At 34.6% G+C, this 8,432-nt stretch overlaps 1 long non-coding RNA gene and 1 pseudogene across 4 annotated transcripts; one reads left to right on the top strand and one right to left on the bottom strand.

Annotated features, from left to right (window-relative positions):
• Window positions 1-333: 333 nt before the first annotated feature.
• LOC137724928 (translesion synthesis protein REV1-like) lies at window positions 334-5,832 on the bottom strand (annotated as a pseudogene). The gene is made up of 10 exons (XR_015962151.1): window positions 5,750-5,832; window positions 5,276-5,420; window positions 5,001-5,005; window positions 3,854-4,349; window positions 3,136-3,279; window positions 2,531-2,663; window positions 2,363-2,451; window positions 2,199-2,249; window positions 2,011-2,114; window positions 334-1,391 (listed from the first exon to the last, which is right to left on the bottom strand). The product of XR_015962151.1 is annotated as a translesion synthesis protein REV1-like (transcript).
• A 68-nt stretch (window positions 5,833-5,900) lies between these two features.
• LOC148696943 (uncharacterized) lies at window positions 5,901-8,166 on the top strand. Of its 3 annotated transcripts, none has more exons than XR_015962931.1 (4): window positions 5,901-6,548; window positions 6,673-6,753; window positions 7,456-7,540; window positions 7,988-8,166. It is a non-coding gene; the product is annotated as an uncharacterized LOC148696943 (long non-coding RNA). The 3 variants fall into 3 exon arrangements; XR_015962930.1 differs by lacking the exon at window positions 7,988-8,166 and having other exon boundaries at window positions 5,901-6,281; window positions 6,381-6,548; window positions 7,456-7,820; XR_015962929.1 differs by lacking the exon at window positions 7,988-8,166 and having other exon boundaries at window positions 7,456-7,820.
• Window positions 8,167-8,432: the final 266 nt, after the last annotated feature.

Raw genomic sequence — 8,432 nt, 5'->3', positions numbered from 1 at the left:
TATTGCTAAAACTTTTTTTATTTTTTTTTATTTTTAAGAATTGCTAAAACTTTTAGGTGAGTGCCGCATTTTTCTTGTACTTTGTTTGAAAAGTCTACGGAAAATGTTATTAGTATTTCAGTATATTATTTTGTAGACAATTTTGTTGGCATAATTTTATGTGTGGTTTTATTTGTTGCATGATGTGTTTATAGAGAGCAAAAAAAAAATAAAAAAATTCTTTTTTCTGAATAAAAGATATTATATGCACTACGAGGGAGAGTGTAGGCTTAGCCTTATAATATACTAGTAATAATGTAGTTTAAATTCGAGAATCAAATTTAAAACCTCTCATTTACAAGTGAAGAATAATACTTGATAACGCCTTAGAACATGTAAATTCAAGTATACACACTGGTACAACATCAAAATCATTCAAAGAAGTAGGCGACCCAAAAATAAAAAAAATAAAAATCAAGCATATGGACTAAAATTTGAGTCAGGAACATGTGTCAACCTATGGAACGAAAAATTGAAATGGTCTCAAACTCTCAATCCTCGTACTTTTCAAGTCGTTGGAGGTAGGCCATCTTCTGCGGTCTATTGCGGTTTTGGACTCTCACCTCGCTTACTGCTCGGTTAGCGCACAACATTCCATGGTTGATATAATTTTTTTATTTAACACGTTCGACATTCTACAATAATTTTCACTAAAACGCAATAAAAAATTAATTTTTGTAAATCAAAGTAGAAGAAGATCATAACCACCAAAACAATCCAAGATCTTAAAAAGAAGGATGGAAGTCCAAATACATTCTTTTAATTATGCCACAGGCCCACGGATCAAAGGCAGGTGTTAATTATTCAATCATCTCTTATCCTTGACCTACAAGATTGGAAAAATGGAAAGCGGAGAATTTAACTACAAGGCATGCAGATGATATAGCTGCCTAAGTGACACCACAGGTTTGACTTCATAAGGGGCTATATAGCATAAATTGTCTTTATGCAGACTCACATTTAGTTTTGACCATTATATCGAATGAAATAAATAAAATCAATTAATAGTTTTAAACAAACGTTTTCAGAAGAAGAAACAAGATATGTACAAATCATTTTCCCGCTATGTAGCTCACTCTATGCATAATGGAACATTTACCCTTATAACCATGGTCAGAGTTCAACTCTTGGTTTTTCCGATCCTCATACTGAAAAAAAATAAAAATAAAGACTGGCTATGTCATTTGCTACTGCTCATTTTTTTGAGTGATGTTAAATTTTGGGCTAAATTACTATTTCTAGACTTGTAGTTTTGTTTAGTTGCAATGAAGTAAATAAAAACAATCATTGTTACAACTTAGGATTAAAAGGTATATATCATCCAAGTCCTCCTTAATTTTCACCAACACAAACTGAAAAATGAAAGAGCAACATAAACGGTCATATGTTTGTGACCGATGTGTGTGTGCGTACTACACGAAGATTAAAATAACAAGGAGTTTACAGACTTCCTTTTACACATTTGTGAGAATGCAGTTACAAGTTACAACATTAATAAACTATTAAAATCACTAGAAATTCAAAATCAATCAAGAGGTTATGATCAAATGAGACAAAACAAAGCCATCACAAGCATGAGTAAGGAAAAACAATCGAATGGAGACAGTTTTTTCAAAGGGAAAATACCTTGCCTGTTATTTATATCCAAGAAACTAGACAAAGTTCTAGTGCAAAAGTTAACCAAGGCTCCTCCTGGTGATGTAAAAAGAACCTCACTTATACACAACATCCATGCTATACATTACCTTTTCCCCAGTATATGAATTGCAATGCGAAGAAAGTTCATAACAAAACAAGTTTCCACGTACTATGCATTCAAAATTTCATTTGAAGTGTTCATGGCTAATAATATAGCACCTTTTCAGAAAATCAACCAGTATGGTATCTATATAACATCTCAAGAAAAATAATCCACATTGGTTTTTAATATGAAGCAAAAAACAATATAAAAGAATAGAAGAAAGAGCACACCTTTTCAGTAGGAATACAGCACTTCTTACAGTTGAAGCTAACACCTCAGGATCTACCCCTTCCACATCAGTGACATCTAAAAATGCTTCATCACAGCTTACTGCCTAAATTCAAGAAGTTCAATATTAACAAGAAGGCAACTTAAACTTCAAGTACTTCAACAAAAAAAATCCCACAAGCAAGCATACCTGTACTTTATTGAAGTGCGTATGCAAGATGTCGTAGAACTGACCAGCTACCTACACAGCAGATCATATAGCTTATAGAATTCCAGTCAACAAGGTAAAATACTGTAAACAAAAGACAAAATAAGCGTTGTCTCTGTAAAAGAAGTATCTAAGATAAAACATACCTCCTCATCAGCTTCAAAATCATATGGAATAATGACAAGGTTTGGACAAAGAGCCTTGCAATCTCTAACAAACATCCCAGCTTTCACTCCTGAAAGTTAGAAATAAAACGATTAAATACAAAATATATCCTCCCAAGACAAATAAAATTGAAAAAAAGAAAAACCAACCATAATTTCAAGCAGGGTAGTTTGCAGATGAAATTTCAGCACTTCCCTTTGGATTATCAGAATGGCACACAGCTACCGGCCTATCCTTAAACTCAGGGCGTTTCCTGACGACCACTGACACGAAAAAACAGTCCTACAAGAGCATATCGCATTATCTCACTTGCATTCTCAATTATACGGAAAACTTCATCTCATCCAAGATATTCATATTGCACATCACTATAAGATCAATCAACTTTACAACTCTAATTAATCCATCAATGACATCACTAGGGATTAAATGAAATTACAGGGATCATGTGTTTCAAACTTGGCCCAGAAGATAGAGGTTTAAACTTAAAAAGGTTTTGGGAAAAAATGACTTTCTTGTTGGAAATGAGATTTATAGTACAAAATTCTTGAAAATAATGGTATCTGCGGCAATAGTGGAGAAGATGACAGTGATGAGTGTGAACAGATAGCATGGCCAGTGAAAGTCAAAATTTATAGCACACAAGGGAGGCCCATTGATTAGTTGATAACACAGGGAGACCAGTAATTACCAGACAAGTATAAGGACATAATAATCAAAATTCAGGTGTAACAGTCTTGTGTTCGGAAGGTACCATGTCAATGTGTATAATGGCAGCCTTCTGGGAACCAGTCGAAGCACTAAGATTAGGCTCTGTGCTCTTAAAACCTTTAGAGGAACTTGGAAAACGCTTTCGATACTGATTTCTCCATGTTCGTATGAAGTGCAGCCTTAAGCTCTGCAGTAACCAAAGATATAAAATGATAGTAATACAAAAATGCAGGTAAGTTTAACCAGTATAACAAAATAGCATTAGCAGTCAAATAATAATTATTCAAAAATGTACAACATCCACTAGAAGTTTAGAACCACATAACAGATATAACTCAACAAATGTATAAGCAAATATACTAGTATCATCTCAACCACAAAGCCAAACTGCGAATCAAATTCCATGGGTCCCTCCAAAAAATACCCTAGGGAAGTTTCAATTGGTAACTATTTCAGGCTAATTGGTTTTGAAAATGGCATAAGATCAATAAATTTGAATTTCTAGAAAATCAATGCAACGAGCATGCCAACAAGTGATGGAGTATGCCAACAAGTATCAGTAGAAAAGTATTTACCCTTCTCAACAAATACAACATAAGAAAAAACAAAAAAGAGGAGAAGGCATACATAGCCTTTGAAAAACTAATCAAATAATTTTATTTTGAAGACAAATAGGAATTAGGACTCTTGATGGTACAAATCAAGATGAAAAAATGTGGCACTAGTGAGAGACGGTACATAAATACTTTCCAGTTCAGTACCTTAAAATAGTTTTCCACAAAATTGGGATCCTCAAGAGTTGAATGATTTCAATTAGACCCAACATTTGAAGAGCTTGGCAAGTGGTAGCTGCAAGCTGAAGCTGATGTTTGGTGGGTAAAACACGGAAGTCCATCTTTTACCCTGCCATCCTCTTCTGCGTCCGAAGTAGTCATTTCTGCAATTTGCACTTCACAATCTTTTTCACTACTTACATATGGCTATTGACCAGGTTCTTCATTGTCGTTCTCAAACATAATGCTATCAGATTATCCACTAATTTTTCCTGTGTTCTGTGGATCTGCCCACTTCAGATCTGGTAGCACCTTCCACTACGGCACCCATCAAAGATTAGCAGCATCTCTCAAAGTATCACCAGAGTCTCGGATTATTTTCGGAGAAAAGAAGGCTGACAGTATTGGTTGGTTGCAAGCAATCTGTTCAAGTTGGTAAGGAACACATGAAATCAGAAAATGAAAATCCCTCAAAGTTAAAATACTAATTTATGAACTATGTAGTGTTCTTCACGTCATCATTCAAAAAACGAAAAAAGATGACTGTCATCAAACCATGACCAAAATACTGAGGGGAAACATGTCAGAAGCTCCTCCAGAAAACATTCCTTGCTCAAATGCCCCTCATCCAATCTCCACTGCTACTTTTTGTTGCATTTAATATAATTATGCTGTGTATGAAGATACAACCCAACCCAATTAGTCAGTACATGGTAGTAATGCTTAGCTGAGTCCTAAATGTCATCTGTTAAAACTTAAAGGAAGACCAAATTAAAACTTTAAGAAAAAGAAGACAGAAGAAAAGAGAAAAACAAAACAGAAAAGGCCCATGAACTTACAACTCAAGAGTTTGTTAGCAGCAACTGAATCTAAAATCCAGGAGGGTTTCACCACTGGGAGCCCTCCACTAAAATACCTGTATTAGGATCAGGAACAGTAAATCAAACTTACTGGAGATTAATTAAATATCAAATTTGAATTTTCACAATTTTATTGATCTGAAAGTAACTAAAATAATACAAACCTCAAATTTTTTATTTTGCTGTTGGCTAGATTACTGCAAATGATATGTGTGACATGGTGTCTAGAAAACTAGTTCTCATATTTTCCACCACAGTTCAACATGTAGCCTCACAGTTCCTGTAACAGATTATCATAAACACCTCAAAGAAAATCCACATGATAGTGACGAAACAACTCCTCTCCCCATCATCGCCAAAATCGTTGAGGAAAATCAATAGAAAAGGATAATCAAATTATACATTCTACATTACTAAGTTGCCATAATGTTACAAATGGAACATTAATGAACTTGGCGATTCAGTTTTCCTTTTCCAATCTTCTTTACATTTCGTGCAAGTCATATCAGTTCAAAACTGTCAACAGAAAATCATAAGAAACCAAAAAAACCTGATTGGGAGGAACCGTGTAGCCATCCGCAAATGTCGAAACCCCGCGAAATGTATCCTTTCCAGTTTTTGAACCACTGTGTGAAGAAGCTGAAGCTTCCGTATCGAACTGATTATGAAGTTTCCTGTTATTCTCTACCATGTAACTGCACCCAATTTCACAAACACCAATCAGAATATAACTCCAAATCACTAACAAGCACACAGATTCAAAAATTGAATGCAAATCAAACAAAACTAGGTTTTATTGATCTCATCCAATTTCCAATTTTTCCAATTGCCATAGCATTTCTTAACAAAAATTGAAAATTGACGGCAATGAACGAAAGAGGAAGAGAGAAGTACTTGCCGAAATCGGAGAAGGGGGTTCTTTTAAGGAGGAGCGAGAGGAGGAGAGAGAATTGGCGCCCTCTAGAGGTGCCTAGGGTTTTCTTGTTGGCCGTCGTCTGCTGCTGCTTCTTCTTCTTGGAGTTACTGCTCTAAAGTTGGAAGTACGCTCCGCTTGGAATTTGATCGCTGGCCGGACGAGCCGGCGGAGCGAGACGAATTCAAACTCATTTCTACGGAGGAAAGAGTGTTGGAGAAGCTGTTAGATTTTCTCATTCAAATGAAGCGGCAAATTAATATATACTAAAACTCAAACTCCCCGGTACTGTTCTAGAGCAGTAAAATGGCGAAACAGCCCCTCAAAATTTTTCGTCCTCTCCATTTTGGTGTTGCCTTTCTACAGTAACAAGACCGTTTTGCCCTTATGGTTCTACGTGTCTTTCATCACTGGGTGCTTTGGCTTCGGTTGTTCTAGATATTTCTTTCCGTTTTCCTCTCTTGCATACCTCGAGTTAGTTCGTTTGTCGCCGCCTATTTCTCTTCGCCTGGGATTCTATTTTCTGTCGTTGTGCTGCTTCGTTGATTTTGTTGTTCTTCGATTACTTATCAGAATTGTTAATTTCGGCCTTTTTTTGGTTCGATTGGAATTATTTTTTGGCTGATTTGATCACTGTTTGCAAGTAAGTGTTGTATGTTTCTCACCGAACTAGGTTTCAATTTTCTACGTTTTCTTAGATGGTTTTTTAGAATATCTGATGTGGTTTGGTTTTTGGTTTCAGAAATTTGTACCAATTTGGTTTCGATTGGAATTTCTGGGCTCATCTAATCCAACATTTCCAGGTGAGAAAGTTGCTTAAATTTTGATCTTTATTGAACTCAGGTAAGCTTCTTCAGTGTTTCAGATTGATTTGAAGGAATTTTTTGCCCAGAAAAGCTAGGGTTTTCTGGTAAGTTTTTCAAGTCTTACATCTTGGGGGTTTTGTTTTGTTCAAATATGGGGTTTTGTGATTTTGGATTTATAAATGGATTGAAATTTCTTTTTTTTTTTTTTTTATTTCTCCTCCCACTCAGAACCTGATACTCGGTGACCTTTAGAGCAGCTTCATTCTCTCTTCTTCTCCGACCATGGTTGCTGATCCACAGGGCATCAAGGTGAGTTTGATATTGGCCATATTTTTTAGCTTTGTCAGTGCATCTAATTTATTTTTTTGGATTGGTGGTTTTCAATTTGGGGATGAATATTGTGTTTAAAGCACATGTCGTTCTGACCTTTTCGTTTATGAGGAACAAACACGCTTGCTTATTTAAGAGCCAAACTGTTTAAGTTGCTGAAGGTGCTGACCAAGTGGTGTTAAAAAGGTCTTCCATTATAATTCCCGCCTGATTAATCTTATTCCATCTTGAGATTGGATGTCCTGTTGTAATGTCCATGAGATTGAGTCAAAAGCTCCACCATTTCAAATTATTTCCCATGTAAATATTGAGAAGAAAAGAAAACAAGTTAGAAATTTTGTTGTAATAATTGGTGAGAAAATGATATTAGAAAGTGTGTAATTTGGGAGAGAGGTCGCAGTTGGTAGGTGGAATAAAAGGAGATAAAAAGAGGTTGTAGTTGGTAGGAATAAAAGGAGATAAAAAGATTAAACTTGATGATATTTACAGTGTAAAAAAAGAATTGGTTTTGCTTACAAATGAGGAACTTAGTCCACTGGCGTCAAATGCAGTAAAAATGTTATTGATGGGAATTAGCAAAATGGTTAGGCTAAATCTTGAGAAAATTTGAATTTTTTTTGGTATTTGGCAGACATTTTAAAGTGATTTTTATGGATTTTTTTATTGTTGCTGCAATTACAGATCATTTGATGAGTATGAAGGGTAGAAGTTGCTTAGAACCAGTTCAAGCTCTAATCATTTAGCAATCAAATATCTTCAGTCATAGGTTTGGGCCTTACCATCTGTATTTTAATGTTTGTTTTATACCATTTCCTACATTGTTTTGTTGTTTTAGGTTGTAGATGAAATGTAAAGTGTTATTTATTCCAAGTAAAATTAAAAAGGAAACTAGGTCCCCTTCAAAATGCATGGAATAAGCCTATGGGTTTTAACTTGGTTCTTAAATTATTTTTTCAGTGATAAAATCAATTATCAATGTTTACGTCATTTGTCAAGTGATGAATAAGTTGACATATTATATTTATTACTTAACTTTTGTTATTAAATTGTGAGTTTGACTGTACAAATCCTTCATTAATCTTTCTTTTATGTGGAGGCCAAATCACAGGAAGTTTTACTCTTTTTTTATGGATAATTTGAAGTCTTTTATGCAAATTGCAAGTTATTTTTACTTTATTTGATATTTAACATTCTAAATTACATTTAAACACAGGTACAATGTAACCTTCTTTCTTGAAGATGAGACCGATAATGAGGCAACTACAATGTCTCACAAAAAAGAAAAAAAAAAAAAATCATAAGACCTCTTTTTATCAGTGGCAAAAAAAGGTTACACCCTACATAAGACCTCTTTTTATCAGTGGCAAAAAAAGGTTACACCCGACTAAATAATATCTTTTCCTATATTTAATCTTTTCTAACAGTCTTTTATACCTTGGAAACATAATTTTTCATATGATTCTTAATCCCGCAGCAACGCGCGGGCAATGTTTTCTAGTTAGAAGCTATATTAATATGTCTGGTGGGAGTCGTCGGTAGTAACCGTTATTTGTAACGGTATATATCCGGCTTGATGGTGGTGTATTTAATTAAGATTTTGAGAGATTTTAATTCTTTTAATTAATCTATGAGTATTTAATCAAAATTTTCAGTGATTC

This window comes from Pyrus communis, chromosome 5 (genome assembly GCF_041283825.1).
Source record: "Pyrus communis isolate YQ-2024b chromosome 5, ASM4128382v1, whole genome shotgun sequence".
Lineage (NCBI taxonomy): Eukaryota > Viridiplantae > Streptophyta > Magnoliopsida > Rosales > Rosaceae > Pyrus > Pyrus communis.
Note: the sequence above shows the minus strand (reverse complement) of the source record. Positions and strands in the feature narration are given on the sequence as shown.